This window comes from Acomys russatus, chromosome 28, assembly GCF_903995435.1.
Source record: "Acomys russatus chromosome 28, mAcoRus1.1, whole genome shotgun sequence".
NCBI lineage: Eukaryota > Metazoa > Chordata > Mammalia > Rodentia > Muridae > Acomys > Acomys russatus.
The window spans coordinates 11,793,829-11,814,159 of record NC_067164.1 but is presented as its reverse complement, the minus strand read 5'-3'; positions in this window follow the sequence as shown (position 1 = coordinate 11,814,159).

Genomic DNA, 20,331 nt, shown 5'->3' with positions numbered 1-20,331 from the left:
TAAATAAATAAATAAATAGATAAATAAATAAATAAAATTGGAGCAACGAGGCCAAATCAGTGGATGATTTAGGGAGACTGGCATGGACTAGCACTAACATAAACTCGTCTCTGTAAACCTTCATTTCATTGCTAAGGCTTACAAGATCAATTATGTTTACTCGCATTTCTATTTTAATATGGTTTCATCATCTGAACCATGGTTCTATGCAGTTGTTTTGTCTGTTAAAATCTATTCAGCTAGAGTAGGATTATTATGGTCATTTGCTTATCCACATTATTTTGACTGGAAAAATATTAATATAACACATCTTTCTAAAATTATTCTAAGACTCAATTATCCATTTACAATAATAATATACTTCCAAATTGAAGACAGGAAAATGTAAATATTTTCAGTCAGCATTATTGGCAAAATTGCTTTAGTTTAAGACATACAATGTCACATGTCCATATATAAATATGTAAATTATAACATGTGTACTAATGTTAAGCTAATTTATGTACCTCTAATTGCATTTTCCTGTGACAATTATGATTGACTTCTTAGAATCTAATATTTTATCAAATTTCCAGTATTTATTATAATCACTATGATACATGTTAAGTCTCTATACCAACTTTTAATACAAATAAGAGTTTTTGTCCTTTAACTAGCATCTATTTCTAAACTTCTTCTGTTCTATAATGCCAATGAGTATTTTTCTGCTCTGCACATATACGAATAAGATAATGTTAGACTTCTACACATATGAATTCAAAGAGGATCCACTTTTCATCCCGTGTCTGATTTACCTCACATGGCTGAGCAAAATTCTGGATTAATTCAAGTTGCTATTAGGTTTTTCTTTTTTTTTTTTATTAATTTATTCATATTACATCTCAATTGTTAGCCCTTCCCCTGCTTCCTCCCATTCTTCCCTCCCTCCCATTTCTCCCCTTCTCCCCTCCCCTATGTCTGTGACCGAGGGAGACCTCCTCCCCCTATATAGGCTCTCAGAATATCACTCTCTTCTTGGTAACTAGCTATCCTTCCTCTGAGTGCCACCAGGTCTCCCCATCTGGGGGACATGGTCAGAAAAGGGGCACCACAGTTCGTGTGGGAGTCAGATCTCACTCTCCACTCAAAAAGCTATTAGGTTTTTCATCTTTGAAATATCTGACTAGTAACCCACTATAAAACCACAAATATGTATGTTGTTCTTACACAGCCATAAACAGGAAAAAAAGTAGGCGTTTCTTCAAGATAGTAATTGCATCCATTAGAAAGACAGAGAAAAGTATACTGGATCATATGGTAGTTCGTTTGTGTGCTTGTGTCTTTGTGTATGTGTGAATGCATGTATGCGTGCATGCAGGCATGTGTGTGTGTGTAGGCTTGTAAGACAGGATCTCTTGTAGCTAAGATGGCTCACACTTACGATTTACATGAATATGATCTCAAACACTTTTTATTTCTTATTGAGCCCCACATATACTAGGATATCAGACGTGGCCTATCATGGCATATATCTTTTTGATTATGAGAAATACATATTATGTTTCCCTATACTTGTATCATTTTAGATAATAACCAACAGTGTAAGTGGACTTTATTTTTCCCACTTTCCAACATCTATCTTTTTTATTTATTTTTAATAACCATAATGATGACCCTGGCAAGTTGCTCTGATTTTAATTTTCTTTTCCCTCATTAGTAATGATGTATAACACATTTTATATACCTATGAACCCTTTATATGTCTCTTTTGAAAAGCATCTATTCAGAACATTTATCTCTTAAAATAATCGTTTTTAATTATATACATCCTTCCTAATTTCCTCCAATTATCATGGTACACATGCAAATATTCCCCTTTCTTTACTATATATTATTTTAATTGTTATTTATTTGGAACCGATTATTTTATTTTATTTGTATAAGTGTTTTGTTGCATGCATGTATGTGCAGTGTGTGTATACGTGGTTGCTTCTGAAGCCAGAAGACATCAGTTTTCTGAAACTGTTGGTATAGACATTTGTGAGGTACCATGTGGGTTTGAAGCAGAACTTGGCTCTTTCTGAAGAGTTGTAAATGCTCTTAACAGCTGACCTATCTATCCAGCCCATATTCATTATTATAAATATGACAGACTATATGTCCAGATAGGGACGCTCATATATAAATGGATGTAGGACATTCCATTGTAACATAGGAAACTTACTACTGACTGGAAAACGCTGAAAATTAGGAGCTTATAAATTTGAAAAAGAATAAGAGTGCATCTATAGAAAGGCTTTAAGAGAGAAAATGAATAGGGATGCAATATTATTACATTACAAACTCTTAAATGAATTTTAAAAAGGAATTATATGCCCTCCACCAGCAGCTATCAATTGCCAATAGTCCTTAAGTAATAAGTAGCATCTGGCACAATCCTCCTTGGTAATCCTAGAATTTTTTTTCAGGTACATGGGCCATAAGCTAGACTGGTTCTACAACTAGTTATTAACTTAACATCTCATTTATTCTAATGTAAATTTTGCCACGTGGCTGGTTCCCTCAGCTCAAGTACCATGCATCAGTCTTCATCACATCCCCAGGGCAAATATCCCATGCCAGGCTCTATGCCAGAATCTTTTCTGCAGGCTGGATGTTCCACCTTCTATTCTGTCCTTTCCTATACATCATTGATTTTTAATTTGAGACAACTCATTCATATATTACACAAGGTTTTCTATATACAATTTTCTATTTCAGTCCAATAAAAGGATTTTTCTTACATAATAAACTGTATACAATAAGAATAATTATGAAACAAATTTGATATGTAAGAGCTACCTTTAGAATGCCCAGTCAAGTTGTATTTGGCAACTTTGGAGAAAGTACTCTACTATCTATCCAATCTTGGTGAGTTCACAGTAATGTGTTTAAATAATTTTCTATGAGAGCTTGCATTTATCAACATAAAAAATCTATTTAGACCTAAAATTATACTTTTAAAACTTCTTAAATCCTTAAAAACTTCAGCTTAGTTGTGGGATTATAACTATGTAGTCTTTAACCCATTCGAGACATGAAAAGGAAAATATTATCTGAGAGTGCAGGAAGTGTAGGAAACCAACTTCCAATACTATAGAATTGACAAACAACTAGCTGCATTGACTAAGTTTATCTGTAACATTGGAACATCAATATTCGGGCTTCTGGCTCAGTATATATGGCAGACATGTATGTGAATCTGGAAGTATGAAGGCCTGTTTGCCCTGTCTCAGCAGAGTTTGGCAGTTGACCTGCCTGCATCCAAGTCTTGACCATTTTGCACAGCATCCTGTCTACAGAGACATCAAAAAAATTTTTTCCAGTAGCTAGCTTCCCCTAATTGAAGCAAGCTCCTTAAGGAGATTCTTTAATGCTCATCATCTTCTTCAAGTTGAATGGAGTGCTGCCAGGAGCTGAGATGTCACAATGTCAATAAGCCAAAATTAAAAAAAAAATCTTTAAATGCAGTATTCTGTAGGTCTATAGGATTTTGACGGCCACCTATATGTCTGTGAATATTTATATAGTTTATAATCATTATCTATCCACAGTATATATGAATAAGCAAATGTAGCTTGTTTATAGATATTTACTATCTTTTCAACCTAGTATCTGACATGAACATGAATTTGATTGACTGTTAACCTGCATTTTAAACTATCCTAAAGGGTTTGTAATTGCAACATTTAAAAGGACTAAAACAAAACATTGCATATTCACATGAGTTGCATAGGTCCAATACCTTACACAGGAGCTGAAACATATACACATTATGTTCATCTGATCTGTGAGCACTACACATTCCATACATATGTTATTGCAGAACTGTATATTCCTTGTAAGAGTTTATATGTTTATAAAAAAAAGTAAGACACCAGTGAAGTTGGGGTAGACCTGACAAGTATCTTCCTGGAGGATGCTGAGACATTGACATGTTTGTTTGTTTGCTTGCTTGCTTGCTTGTTTTTCAGCATCCTGCTTGCTCCAATGACAGACTGCCTCAGTAGCTGTGTTCTCAAAATCCTACACCCACAACTTAAAATGGCTAGTTAAATTATCCAACATCACATATTGTTCTAGCCCAGACTTTAAATAAGCCAACACATTCACAGCAGACAGGGAATGGACAACAAATGTTACAGCTAGCCTTCTTAAGACTGGGTGTTATCCCAATTTGTCTTGGGCACTCAAAAAAGATGTCTTTGTGCCCAAACTACAAAAAATAATCTTGAGAGGATGATGCCCAATATCCAAAATGTTGGGTGAGTGATTTTTGGTCATGTGGTTTGTTACAAATTGTTATATGGCTTTGGTTAGGAAGAAAATTAGATATAGGAGTTTGGACCTAAGAATTTCTCTCTTTTCCTTTTTATATCCTTCTTTCTTATGTAAGGAAAGAGAGGTCAATAAGAAGGGAGGAATACTGGAATTATATAGGAATAATAGGGAAAAGCGGTAGATTATTGAATTTACTCTTAAATGAAAGAACATCTTAAAGCCAAAAGTCTTATATTGATACAGATTTTTGTATCTTGATATGAAATTTAGGTTTTATTTTTGCAACATTGATATAGGTATCTGTATATTGACACAAGTTTAAAGTAATTCCAGGATTCTATGGCCTTGATAGTATGCAGGTTTTGGCAGGTAACTGTAGCTGCCATGAGATCAAGAATGCAATGGCCAAGTTATTTACAGAAGACATGACCCTATTCACAGCACTATATCCCAACTTCTGGCTCTTACATTCTCTCAGCCTTCTCTTTGAGTATGTTCCCTAAGCCTGATCACAGTGGTGAGGTGAGGTGAGAAAGAAGTGTTATTGTGCTAAATAACCATGGTATCATGATATCTATTTTCATGTCAGTAAGCTGGGCTGAGTTCACCCTGGATCAGCTAAGTTACTTTGCAGCAGGGAGTACTCAATGCAGAGCCCCATAATTGTTCAAAGTGCTGAGATAAGAGACCAGATCCTCTGCAGAAGCTCCTTGATGGAATTTTTAGGGTCACTTATGTATACTATCATGTCATCTGCAAATGGTGATAGTTTGAGTTCTTCAAAAACCTCAGAGATCTACAGAGTATTGCATTTAAATACGTTTTTATTATTCTAAAGATTCTTTGACAACAAGACAGATTAACTCCTGGCAACACCCAGCCAACCTCAAAGAAGATGAGCATCAAAGAACCTCCTTATGGGGTTGACATCAAATGTGGCAAACAAGCCACAGGCCAAGTGTCTTCATGTCTGCCATAGACATAATTCTGCCTAAAAATGTGAAAATTTAGATGCAGACAGAGTTGGTGGCCAAACTCTGGCAAGACAGGGTAAGCAAGTACTCAATAGCTCCTGACTCACAAATATATCTGTCAGATACATTGGTCCAGAAGGCTGAAGAAGATGATCCAACATTATAGAGAGTTTTGGATGACTGTTCAGGAAGTAGACTATCTCAGTGATTTTTTTTTTCATTTTGGAAGCTGCTAACCTGAACTCCGGGTCCACTCAGGTATTTAAGTTTTATCCCTTTTCAAGTCTCTGGTGGGTTTGAAGACTAGATAGTTTAGGCTTTCAAATAAGCTTAGTAGGTTAGAGGTTAAGAAGTTTTTAGATAAAGATAGATGTTTTAATTAATAGAAATGAGCTACGATAGATATTAATCTCCATTCAGAAATGAGCTACGATAGATATTAATCTCCATTCAGAAATTTAGACCCAACAAGACAGGAAAGAAGTTTACTTCAAATTTGCCAAATACAAATGGCCAAATTACTATGAATGTAACATTTATGTAATTCCTGATTATCTTGTTTTTATCTGCTCATGTGTAATAATATAAATGTATATGTTTAAAAAGAAACATAATAAAATATTTAATAAAAGAGACCAGATCCTTGGCCTTAATTGATACATGTTTTATGCTATTATTAATCAACTATTATGTGACAAAGGTGCTTGAGTATTTTTTGCTTAACAATTGTTAACATACACTTTGCAAATAGTTTCTCATTTTGCACAGGTTGCATTTATTTTTCATGTGCTTGGATATGCAGGATATGCTTAGTTTGTGACAACACTTGTTTAATTTTACTTTCATTTCTATGCTTTATTTGTTACAACAAAAAGTAAAATAATTTGCAGAATCAAATAATGGTGCTTATCCATTGCTTTTTTTCTCAAAGATTTATTATTTGGGGATTTACTGTTAAGTCTTTTGATTCATTTTGAGATATTTTGGTTCCATATGGAATATGGTTGACTTAATTTACTACATGAGAATGTCTAGCTTCACCCCTTAGTTATTGAAAATTGACTGTATCTGTATAATATATTCTTGACATCTTAGCTATTAGTTGACTGTAGTTGCTTGGCTTTATTCATTAGTACTCTTCTCTTTTTCACTGGTTTGTACTTATGTTTTTATGTCATGACATTGAAATGTTTCCATCTAATTGTATTCCAAGTGAATTACTGAGTTTATGGAGTAACATACAGGTATGTAGATGAGGGTTTATTTACATAGGCATAGATTTTTCAAAAGCAAATGTATTAATGAAGAACCATCTAGCATGCTAGATGCATCCTACAAGCGTCTTACAAATGATGTTTGAACAGAATCCTCACTTCCAAAAACTCTTTCAACTCATATAGCCTGAATTCTTGAATGTGAATCTTATGATTTTCAGGAAATTCACAAGTCTCGTAAGCTTTAATTTTTTTCAGTTTTGAATGTGATGTTAGTGACATGATCTTGATATATGACCCTCATGATATTGAAGATTTGTTTTCCTATGATTTTTGTTGATATAATTTATCAGCAAAATATTTTGAATAATTATCAAAATATGCTATTATTTCTCCTGAGGCTATCAAGATTGTTTTATTATGCTAATGAGTTATAGTACCTCTATTTTAATGATTTTTATTGATACTTTTATATATTTTATTGCGTGTTTTTTTTTTTATCATATCTGTTTCCTTCACATTAGTTCTATTTTCTCCATTCCAATTTCTTTTCCAACTACTATCTTCTATAAGATGTTTCAGCCAAATTGTCTTTTGTTTCTTTTAAAAATAATTATTGAGTTCCCTTATTGCCACCTCTACAGACATTGGAGTAGAACTATATACTGTGACAAGAACACACTCTCAAGGGCCAAATTCATAAAGAAAACTTAGCCCTCTGTATCTATCAATTTTGAGTAGCTCCTAAAGTATTGGTGGTAATTCATGATTCCCTCTCATACCAATAACTATTTTTGTTGGACTGATCTTGTCACTGTGGTAGACATGAAATCACAGCTGCTGTGAGTGCACATGTACAATAATCATATCATGCCTGCTTAAATACTGTTTTTCGGTACACTTCCACTTCTTTTATTTTTTATATTCTTTCTCCCTCATTAGTGGTAATTTACATATGTTGATATGTGCTTGTATTCCTATACTAAATCAATCCTACTTGGTCTAGAATTATGATCTTTCTAACATGGTGCTTAATTTAATTAGGTAATTCTTTAATGCCTTTTTAAAGCTATTCTCACTTAAAATGTTGGCTTATACAGTTTTCTTACAGCATTTGAGAATATGAGCAATAAGTCTCTTTAACCTATTCTGTGTTATTAATTTATTAATAAATACATTAGATACTTGAATTTTCATCCAGAGAGGTTGCTGATTCCATCAATCCACTTTCTAATTCTGGTGTACGCTTTTTTCTTTTCCTTGTTGTTTGGTGTTTGCAGGTTGTATTTGTCCTTAAGAGTCCCTTTTTCCCAGGTTATTTAGTGTATTGATATAGAGTCGTTCTTAGTTATCTCTAATAATCCACTAAAGTTTTTTATAACAGTTTATCTCCTCTCTCATTTGATGCTGACATAGATCTTAAAAGCCTTTGATATTTGCCCCAGTGTTTTCTTTCTCTTTTTCTTAGTAGTTGCAGTAGCATGAAGGAGATCTTCCTCGGGTTGTAAGACTTAAAAACAGCAATTGTGCTTAAGTCAAATATATGTTATTTAAACAGAAAAATGATATCCTTTGATCCTGAATTGAACCCAAAGAAGAGAGACTGTGTGAGAACATTATTAAACACAGGTAAAACCTTGAATAGTATGTTATTTTTGTAACATTGTTCCTTGCATCTTTGATATTATAATTCATGACAGAATCTCGGAAGAACATGTAGTTCATCTAGAAGGTGCATTGCCCCTGTGAAACACTGGAGGCATATAATTGTGAATAAACTTGAATAAACCAGAATTCTCACTATGTCAAGTTATAATCAGTTTCTATATGTCATATGAAACATGGTGCTCAGTTCAAATTATTAAGATTTAAAATGGGTAAGACATGTAATGACTTGAACTACCTGTGAGGAAAAGTTCTTTCAGGCAGCTATTTTCAGAATAAGGATGCTTCATCCACATTCAAGTTTTTCTTTGGCAAGCAGTTTCCACTCATTATCAAATTATATATACTTTCAAAAAATGCAACCATCTCCACATCATGGCTCTCAAACTCACTATTCAGTTTAGCAATGCATAATAAATAGTGCTTCAGAAATATTTAAATCCTTCATACCTAGAACAGAGTATGGCATCATGAGCAGTTTGAGCAATTTATTTTAGCATTACAGAGAGGCAGTTGGCTTTGATCATGATCATCACAGTGCTAAAAGGAATATATTTCAGTATTTGGAATTCAGTTCAATCTGTCCAGATTTTGTGCTATATGAAATAAGTCTTTCTTAGTCTCTATTTCTTTATCTTCAGAGAACCAGTCTTTGACTACCACTGTTTGTGTGTGTGTGTGTGTGTGTGTGTGTGTGTGTGTGTGTGTTTGATTTTTTGAGACAGGGTTTCTCTGTGTAACAGCCTTGCCTGTCTTCGACTCGCTTTGTAGACCAGGCTGGCCTCAAACTCAGAGATCCACCTGTCTTTGCCTCCTGAGAGCTGTGATTAAAGGTGTGAACCACCACCACCTGGCTACTTTTTCTTTTTCTTAAAAATCACACTCCTCAAAAAAAAAAAAAAAAAAAAAAAAGTCACACTGCTTGTGGAAATCAGCATGTTTTGGAACAATAGCCAGCAGGGCATTTTCCCTTTCTAATTTTATGTTACTTTAAACTTTTATTTTTGAAGAACTTTTTACATGAGTACTGTATTTACATTATTTCCACAGCTTTCTCTACAGATTACAGCTTTTCTCGTTTTTGTCCATTCCCTCTCAATTTCAGGACATTTCCTTATGTAACTATCATTGCTATGCCTCTAACCTTCCCCCGCAAACATAGTCTTCTAAGTCCATTTAGTGTTCTTTTTTTCATTTTTATTATATTTATTTTTATATATACATTTATATTATTACACCTAAATAAACTACATATAGCAGGAAGTACCACAAAGCAATCAGGAATATATAAATGTTATGTTCATAGTGATTTGGCTATTTGTACTTGTCAAACGTGAAGAAAATATCTTTTCTTGATGATTTAAAATTCTGAATGAAAATCATTATCTGCCATATTTCATCTCTACCACTCCTTCTTTGCTGGGGGCAGTGCAAACTTGTACAATCACTTTGGAAATCAATCTGGTGTTTTCTCAAAAATTTGGAAATAGGCATATCACAAGACTCAGCTATTCCACTCCACCACACAACAAGGACATTTGCTCAACTATGTTCATAACAGCATTACTCGTGATAACCAGGAAACTAGATGCCCCTCAGTCAAAGAATGGATAAAGAAACTGGTGCATTTACACTATGGAGTACACTCAGCTATTAAAACCAAGGGTATATTGAAATTTTCAGACAAATGGATAGAACTAGAAGTGATTATACTGAGTGATTTAACACAGACACAGAAAGACACACATTGTATATACTCACTTATAATTGGATACTAGCCCAACATGGATATCTTCTGAGAGTCTTCACTAAGCAGGGGATCGGAATAAATGCTGGGACTCTCTATTGGAATTCCAGGTGAGAGTGGTTTGGAAGAATGGGGAGATGGAAGGAACTGGAGGTTCCAGGAAGAAAACCATCACAGCTGGTGGGTTTGGACCCAGGGCTCAGACCAGCACAAACTGCTGTACCAACCAAGGACAATGCTTTCAGCAAACCTAGGCCCCTATTCAGATGTGTCCAATGGCCAACACATTCTCCACAGTTGTGGGGAGAGCAGGGACTGCCTCTGACATGAACTCTTATGCCCCCTATTTGGCCACTTCACCTTGATGGGGAGGCCTGGTGGCACTCAGAGGAAGGGGAAGCAGGTTATCCCAAGGAGACCTGATAGGCTGTGATCATATGGTGGGGAAGGAGGTCACTCACAGGTCTAGGTAGGGAATAGGGTGAAAGAAGGAGGGAGTGGGGAATGGAAGATACAAGTGAGGGGATAACAATAGGGATTTAATCCGAATAAATTATCTTTTCAAAATTAGGAAAATCCCACATCTAACAAGACTTAAAAAATCTTAGCCCTTTAACAACTAAGTTTTCAACCCCATCAGAGACTTGAGAAGGAATAAAACTTAATTACCTGAGTGAATCAGATGTGCAGGTTAGCAGCTTTCAAAGTGAAAAATTGACTGAGTCACCCAACACTTTAATGTTGGAGCATCTTCTTCTGCTTTCTGGGCTAATATATCTTACAGACAGGAACTATTGAGGACTTGTTTACCCCGTCTTACTAGAGTTTGGCCATCAAATCTGCCTGCATCCAAGATTTCAAATTTTTAGGCAGAATTCTGTCTATGGTAGAAATGAGGACATTTTGCCCAGTGGCTTGTTTGCCACATTTGAAGCCATCTCCATAAGGCGGTTCATTGATGTTCATCATCTTCTTTGAGGTAGGCTTTGTTTTACCAGAAGCTAACCTGCTGTGTTGTCAAAGAATCTTTAAAATAATAAAAACAATATTAAATACCACACTCTATAGGTCTCTGAGGCTTTTGAAGACCATATCTAACTATTTTACCTTATCTATCTATAGAATCCTACCTATCTGTTAAATCTAGAATATATATTCTTGTGATAAAGATAGACTAGTAATTGTCATGACCATGACTTGATCAACTAACAATTAGCTTGTAATACTTAACTATGCTAAATAACTTGCAATGCCACATGGTATTGGAAGCAAACCTTGTATTATAATTAAGTTTTATTGGTATAGTACCTCATATTAGAGTGGAAATATGTATATGTGTGAAAAAAAATCTTAAATTTGAATTCTATACCAAATATCAAAGTTAAACATATTTTGCATCAATATACAATATTCTATGCCAATGAATTAAAAATAATCTAATTAATGAGTAACAAGGCCTTAAGTTGAGGAGTAGATTCAATAATCCACTTTTTGTTCTCTTATTCCTATACATTTCTATATCCCCCTTCTTTCTTTTCAACCCCTATCTCCATAACTACAAAAGAAAGAAAAAAGATAAGAGAGAGAAATTCCTGAGTCCCACCTCATTTTTTCTCGGAATAAGACAAATAATAGCTTTTAAACAACTCCCAATGAAAATAAGTGTCTGTAGTCCAAGTGAACAAATAAAAACCAACCCAACCCCCCTTTAGGGAAATGGGGCATCATTCTCTGAAGGTTTCTTCCAGGTGATTTGGGATGAATAATACCTTTGTAGAGGGCCAAATATAACTTGGGAAAATGGTTAAACATGCTAGGAATAGCATTTGTTACCCATATTTTAAATGTTGAGAAATTCTAGGCTTAATAGGAGTCTTTGTGGGACAGTGTGAAATTCTGCACCAATTGGGATTGGAAGCTTCCTTTGAAGCTGTTCTGATGAGTAAGAGCAACTGACGCACCTGGGGCTGGAACATGACGGATGCAGAACAGGCTGGTCCTGCGCTCTTTGTATGAGCAGAAGTTAGATATCTGCAAACCTTCATTTATGCCATATGAAAAATGGGATCTAATAATAAGTCACAGGAATTCTGTGACCAACAAGAAGCCTTGTCTGTGCATAGACATTCATGTCTCAGCCAGTCTCAGAGCTATTCTCATGTAGTAAGATTAACAATATAACTTACCTGCCTGTCCTGCTGTTTGAGTTATATACATCCCGATTATTCTCCCTGCCTCATCTTATATACACATGTATAAAACTAATTGGTACTGGAGAACTTATCAGAGTTCCCTTTTCTGGAGAATATTGATTCTTTCTTTTAATAGTCATTGGTTTTTGTAGCTCTTATCTTCGAGTAAGACTCATGAAATTTCTTCTATCCATGTTGTATGCTTATTGATGTTTTTATTCTGTAAGTCTTCTTTTAGGCAATCTCATTCTTGGGGTTTCATGGGTACAGTATCTCTGTTATGTCTAGAAGGCACTATGTCCAAGCAGTTTTCATGGTCCTTTAGCTATTATAATCTGTGAAACTCCCCTTGCATAATGTTACTGAGCCTCAAGTGTTAATACTGACTGGGAAATATAGTAATCAATAATAAGTTCCCCAAATCACTTATTCTCTGCACCTTAACAGTTGTGGAACTCAGTAGTTGCCTTGGTCTCTGTGAGAGGCTTCTTTGATAAGGGATGAAAATTATACTTATAGTAAGACAGAGATTATACTAGATTATAAAAACGAGAGTAGAGAATGCTCCTCTAGGGTCTCTGCCCTCTATAGCCATAGTTTACAGTTCCAGCAAGAATTCCTTCCTATTGAGTGGGCTGAAGTGCATTAGACAAACAATATTTAGCCTCAAGATAATATTGCCTATGTTGCACAACTGGGAATATCTTGCAAAGCCATTCATTGTATTTTGTGTTTACAGATATTCATATTTCTCTATTATACTTACAATAAATGTACTATAGAATCTAGTAAATATATAACTTATGGATGAATGGTTATCATACTTATAATGTAGTTTTTCACTTTTCTAATTTAAATTACATTTTATTTTAAACTCCTACATTATATAGAACCTTTTACTGGCAAAATTTTCAATAGAATTTTGTGCATGTGGGTATTCTAATGAATAAAATAACACTACATTAAGTCAGTTACAAGAGATAATATACAATCAAGAAAAGTAGAGGAAATACAGTTAATTAGACAGCTGCTCGTGTTATATGCTATACTGTCCCATGATCTATTTGCAAATTTGAGAATATGTGCACTGTGAAATAAAAAAGTAATATATACTTAAACTGGTAGCATCTTCAATTTGTATTATTCTATAATTTTCCATTACTGCAGTACTAGTGTATTCTAAAACTTATACACATTATAATGACCTTCTAATTAATAGTGGATATTTTGAAAGAAGCTGTGTCTGTAAATTAAAAAATGAAAATATTCATATTTACTAAGATTTTTGTCAATATGTTTTAATGTCAGTGTAATACATTATTAATATATTTGAAGTGATAATTGTATAATGAAATGTGTTACTAACTCAAGTAACATAAAATATATCAATTCAGCTTAGTATGCATTGAACATGATATGGTGTCATAATTAACAACAACACTGATATTATGCTATATATTTATGAAATTTCATAATAGTTTTTATTGTCAGGAGAGTAGCATGATATGCAGGTTTGTGACCTGATGGGCAACACCTTAAGCCAACATGTTAAGTTTAGTTATGTCCACTATTAAATATAGGTCTAAAAATGTAGATTCTATGATGTACACGTGAAAGGCCCTATGATGCATTTCTCAGAACATATTCCTGCACTCCCCTAGATGACTATTTACTTATTTTGAATAGTTTGCTTAATGGTCATAAGCTTTCTGGTACTAATAACATCCTATTCTAGCTTCATGAGTGTAATAGAATTTCTCTTCTGGAAGTAAGAATTCTATGAAAAAAAATTTCATTTATAAGGACTTTTCCAAAGCAATGGATATCATGAAACATGCTAGGAAACTCCTATTTCTCCATCTTTCTCATTAGTATCCATCTTTGAAAAAATAAAGTTTCCTTTTGTTTATGGCATACGGGATTTAACTATAATGTAATAATTGATTAATTCTTCAACTTCAGGTACATACATGGAAGATGAGAGTGACAAGTGAAAATAAACTAGTCCTGACTGATACAGATTCTTCAATGAAAAAAGTTCATTCAGTCAAACATACAGACATACCTGCACAGAATCATCAATTCCCATTTGTGTACTAATCTTCCTAGCAGAGAGAAAATTGAGTCTCTGCAGTTTTTTAGATTCTTTGCCTTTTCAGAAGGATTTGAAGTACACATTAATTGAAGACATTGTGCTTTCTTTTCACAAAACACCTTCATAAAGGAAGTTTTTTTGTGTCTGAAAGTCCCTAATCCAAGAAAGAAGAATCTACAGCTAGAGATGAATCACAGAATTCCAGGAGTCATTGACTCCTGTTTTCAAACCATGACACACAGAGAGTTCTCCAAGTGTATCAGTATGGGAAGAAACAATAGCACTAACTGCAGAATCTTGAAATTAAAACTATATGTAAACTGTATATCTCATAGGTATTAATTATTTTTCAGGTTATTTACTAGGGAAAAAAAAAGAACTATTTGTATGACTTCAAACTGGACAACAAAGAAATTTCCAGGCAAGCATGAGGCACATAGTGAGATACTGTCTCAAAAAAGCTATTACAAAATATAAATAAAACAAATAGGGGAGGGGAATGAGGGGAAAATGGGAGGGAGGGAAGAATGGGAGGATACAATGGATGGAATAACCATTGAGATGTAACAAGAATAAATTAATAAAAAAATTTTTAAAAATATAAATAAAACAACATGAAATTAATACAACATTGATATTTTATATCATTCTAATGAGATAGCAATCATTAGAAAAACAAATGCAATACATGCTGGAACATGTAGACAAAAAAGAACCCTCATACACTGCCACTTGAATGGAAACTAGTTAAGATGTGATAGAGGCCCATCAAAACAGAATACAGCCTGTTTCTCAGGACTGAGATTTGTTCCTCTATGCTGATGTTGTATAGACTGACAATCTTGAGAGGCTCCAGAAGGCTATAGCCTAGCCCTGGAAGGCAATACTCTGGAAGCTGAGCAGGCTACACTCAACAGATACTTGAGCATTTGACAACATAATGAAACAAGTAGACACTTTCGTTCATTTCTTGTCAATGTGTTATATGATTATTGTCAACTTATAACTATTCTTTATCACCATTAACTTTCTTATACATTGCACATACATGTCTTGTCAAACCTTTGCATTCATACATTTTAAATATTTGCTTTGGTGATTGACATAGGTCCAACTGCCACAAACATGGATTACTGGAAATGTGATGGAAATGGTTTTTAGCACTCTTTCATTTTTTTCATCTGTTACTATCATTCATTGTTACTAGTCTGTCTTCCCATTTGCATATCCTCTATGGCCTGTGAACCTCTTCCCTGAGTCCATGCATCCATATGACCAAGATAATCCATAACGGACTATAATTTAGTACACCCTTTTTGAAGTTCAAGAGAACTTTATTGAACTTGAATGTACAATGGACTACTCTGTTCATGAATATAATGGTCAATATTCACTCAATTCCCACCTAGGGGATATGGGTTGAGGTCCACAGAGCAGAGAAAATCATAATTGCAAGGGCCCAGATTGCTAACCCGGCCCCTCAAGCCAATCACAATATCCTTTCATGTATGTAAATCTATGAAGCACTGATAAAAGAAATCTGGCAAACAATGTACATTAGAACAAGGATATAGACAAAGGGGAAATATTTTTGTGAGTAGAGATGCACTCTTAAAGAAATCTTTTCATTCAACACAGAAAGACTACTTCTAAGTATGTCACATCCCCTACATTAGATGCCCTGGTCATGTATGCTATTGGAGTTGTATTTTCTTGATACCTGGGTACCATCTAAAACACTAAAATATAGATTGAATCCCTTAAGAGGGATGCCAACAGATTATATATCAGGATCTTATATACTTGATTATCACTATTCCAGCATGATATGATAGTATATATAAGTGACGCCAAAAATTCTACCAAAGATCTCCTACAACTGATAATCACCTCCATCAAAGTATCTGTATACAATCAACTAAAAAAAAAAAAATAAGTAGCCCTCTGGTATACAAATGACAAATGGGCTTAAAAAGAAATAAGGGAAACTACACCCTTCACAATAGCCACAAATATTATAAAGTATCTTGATGTCTAAGTCTAAACAAGAAAGTGAAAGTCTTGTGTGAAAAAAAAAAAATTCAAGTCTCTCAAGAAAGAAATTGAAAAAGATATCAGAAGATGGAAAGATTCCCCATGTTCATGAATCGGGAGAATCAACATATTAAAACTAGCCATCTTACCAAAAGCAATCTACAGATTCAATGCAATTCACATCAAAATACCTACACAATTCTTTACATACCTTGAAATGTCAATTCTCAATTTCATTTGGGAAAAAAACAGAAGAGCTATACCAATCCTATAAAATAAAATCTTCTGGAGGAATCTCCATTCCAGATCTGAAGCTTTACTATAGAGAAGCAATAATAGAAACAACATGGTACTGGCATAGAAATAGACTGGTTGATCAATGGAATCGAATCAATGACTCAGAAATAGGCACGTACACCTATGGTACTTGAATTTCATCACAGAATCCAAAACCATCCATTGGAGGAAAGATAGCACACCCTATGAGCATATACAGGTAGAGAAGGTCCCCCTCAGTGGATGGTAGTAAGGGGAAAATGGGAGAGAGGGAGTAATGGGATGATACAAGGGATGGGATAACAATTTAGATGTAATATGAATAAATTAATAAAATAAAAAAGATAGCATCTTCAACAAATGGTGCTGGTCTAACTGGATGTCTACATGTAGAAAAATGCAAACAGTTCCATATTTATTACCCTGCACAAAACTGAAATCCAAGTGCATTAAGGCCTCATGTACAGAAATGGACTGTGGAAACCCAGATAACTTACTTGGAGGAGGTTTTCAATTTTCTAGGAATTCACAACACTCATATGTATCATGAAATTGTATTCTGACCCTGATATATCCTGTCCCTCATAGTCCGTGTGATCTGTCTCCAACTTAATTAAGGCCTTGGTAAAGGTAAGATAAATCAAGAACAGCCTGTCATGTAATGGTTCTGTGGAAGTCTATGTACCCAGAAAGTATGATGCTTGTTGACCCTGAAGGAATCGTAGAATTAAATGTGGGAAAATGAAAGGGATACCTCCAAACAATGAAATGGAAATGAGTTGCCTAGGCTGATGCATTCTTGAGGGTTCCAGACCTCTGTCTTGCACCCTTTACCTCCATCTGTCCTCACATTTGAATCCCTCACTGGGTTTTTTTTTTTTTATAGCAAATAATATGGGAAACAAAAAAGCAAAAAAATAATCTTATAATAAAAGGGTTGGTTATTTCTAACAGAAGTTTGTTCAGTCTGCTAGCATAATTAAGTTGTCTTCTCTAAGAACCCTTGGTTTTTCATCTCTTTATTTTATAATCCAGTAACAAAGACATTAAGGTAGCTACCACCAAAGTTTCTCAAATGACCAGAAATAAATCCCAAGTATTTAGCGGCAGAATATTCCAGATCAACGTCATCACGTAGATACTTGTATATCAATTATTATGATGACATTGTGAACGTTAATTATGAAAACAAGTTATGTGTCTAAAATGGAAAGTGGATGAGAAAATGTGATATACACATACATATATAGAGACAGAAAGTAAATATTTCCATCATAAAGAAGAAAAACTCATTTGCAGATAAAAAGATATAACTGGGTAATCATATTATGTGCATTAAAATGGTTAAGTAAGGCAAATGTGCTTTCTTTCATATGACATTAAAGTATATGTGAACATATTTAGGAAAAAAATAAACTATTAACGAATGGGAAAAGTTAGAAAAGGAAAGATACAGAGGTATGGTGGGATGTATATTTAATATACTATATATTTTTATATAAAAGTGTGCTCAGAGGTAGAATATGTAATGAATATGCACAACAAGAATGAGAAGAAAAATCCTAAGAAAGGGAGAAAACAATAATAATAATGTGAGTACAATACCTAATCAGTAAATAGTATAATAAATCCACTGTAACATTTAGAATCTAGGCTCATAACAGGAAACCATGAACTGTATTATAAAAATATGTCACAATTTCACAGCCAAACTTGACACCAGAATCTTGCTCCAAAGCAGCAACTATTGAAAGCTACATACTTGATTGAATGATGCTCTTCATTAATGTATTGTTTTGATGAGAGTGAGTACTTTAATAAGTTACTTTCAGATGACTTTTTCCCCCCAGAGATCACATGGTTCTCACAGTGTTCCATCTCAAAATATTCATTGAATCTGACTTTAAATCATTTGTTGTTGTCCAGAACTAAGTCATTTTCAATGAGTATGGATTTTTTATTAATAATGATTAAATGTATGTGGCATAAATTCTGACAGGGAAGAAACAGTGCATTGCAGGAAGTTAAATATATATGTATATTATGCATATACATCTTAATATATATTATATTTAAAATAGTATTTCAATAGGAAAGTTTTCTTGGGAGTGATTATATAGACTGCTAAGCAGAATATTTGAAAAATGTGAACATTTTATATTATTTTACTTTGGATTATCCATTAAATAATTAGTTGTTTTAGTCTACCTTTTTTCAGAGTTAAATTACCAAAATAATGATTGGTATTTTGTTTTCATATACTGTTGATGTATTTGATATGATAATATAGAAACACAGATAAATATTACAGTGCCTTTCAATCATTTGTCAACTCAAATTGTGGTTTCTGCTTTAATCTTCTGTGTTTTGGTTCATTCAATAATTAAACTTCCTTTATAACAAACTGGAAAACTGTGAAGTAAAAAATTCATGATTTTAGAAAGAAGAATGTATTCTGAGAAGATCCGCAAACTCTGAAAAACAGTAGGCACAGATGAGGTGAGCTATCTACCAGAGGAAAGTGTAGACATTCAGCAGTTTTCACCCTAAAAAAGGTTTATGTCCAGTAGAATAACCCTGGCCTTTTAAATAAAAATCTCTGTGACTCTTTTAAGATTTGTGAAATTAAAAAGAAGTCTGAACAAATAGCCTCAAACATTTTCTACCTGTTGTACCAGTGGAAAACTGCTGCTGTGAATGTTTAGTGTAGGAATCTTGGCAGTTGGGTAACAGGAAGAAAATGGAAGTAATTATCATACTGAGGGAAATGACTTCCTTCAGGACACTTCCAGGGCCGGAAGGGGCAGTGCAAACTCTGAGAGACAGGATGTGTTTCTACCAACTCCTGATACATCAAAATAATTTATGGTTAACAACTTCACTGTACCCATCAGTTCCTCCCCTGGCATTGCTTAAGCATCATTCCTTCTTCCCTAATCTTATTTTAATCTATTCAATCTCACTATAATGGAAACAGTTTCTAAAAAAAGAATAAAAACTAATTACATGATAAAATAATGCCTAGAAAATTATTGACAGTGATTGATTCATTTCAAGAATGTATCTGTTTTTAAAAAAATCAGGAAAAGATACAAATTGAGTTGTTAAAATAATATTTAGCTTTAGAAAAGAAATTTTCTCCTTAGAAATAGGAGAAAGGAGAAGGGGGAAGAGGGAGAGAGGAAGTGTAGGACTGGGAGGAGAGGGTGGAGGGTCAATGATTTGGATATAAAATGAATAAATAAATGAATAAATTTAAAAATAAAAAAGAAACATTCAAATTGTAGTGATAATCTTCTGGATAGTTTCAAGTATCCCTTGTCATCTTGCTGTGTTCTCTCTACTGCCAGTCTTGTAGAAATCTGATCTCACACTTTAAGTACAGAAGATAAATTATCCTTTAGCAAAAAATCTGACACAGTTATCTGACTCTTTTCTCCCATATTTTGACTTTGAGTTTTGATTACCTTAGTAGTAATAACCTTTAAATGGTAAGACTTAATGAGTGTATTATGTAATGTGCAGTTTTCAATTGTAGGTTGCATACTTTAAAATGTGTAAATGTAGCAATGAGCCAGCCTCTTCTCTAGACTGGCATTAGTTAGATCACTATAGAATATTGTTATGAATAGTTATAATAATTTATGATTCATTTCCAAGCACATTTAGGATATAAAGGAAATGAATTTTGCATATTTGGAAATTTACCAGAGATTAGTTTCAGGGTCTAAAAATTTCCAACTATATACTACCTCTACTATCTATAGTATAAGTTGCTTTACAAAATTCTCATGGAAAAATTGTACATATAGGTAATTATGTATATGTACACATA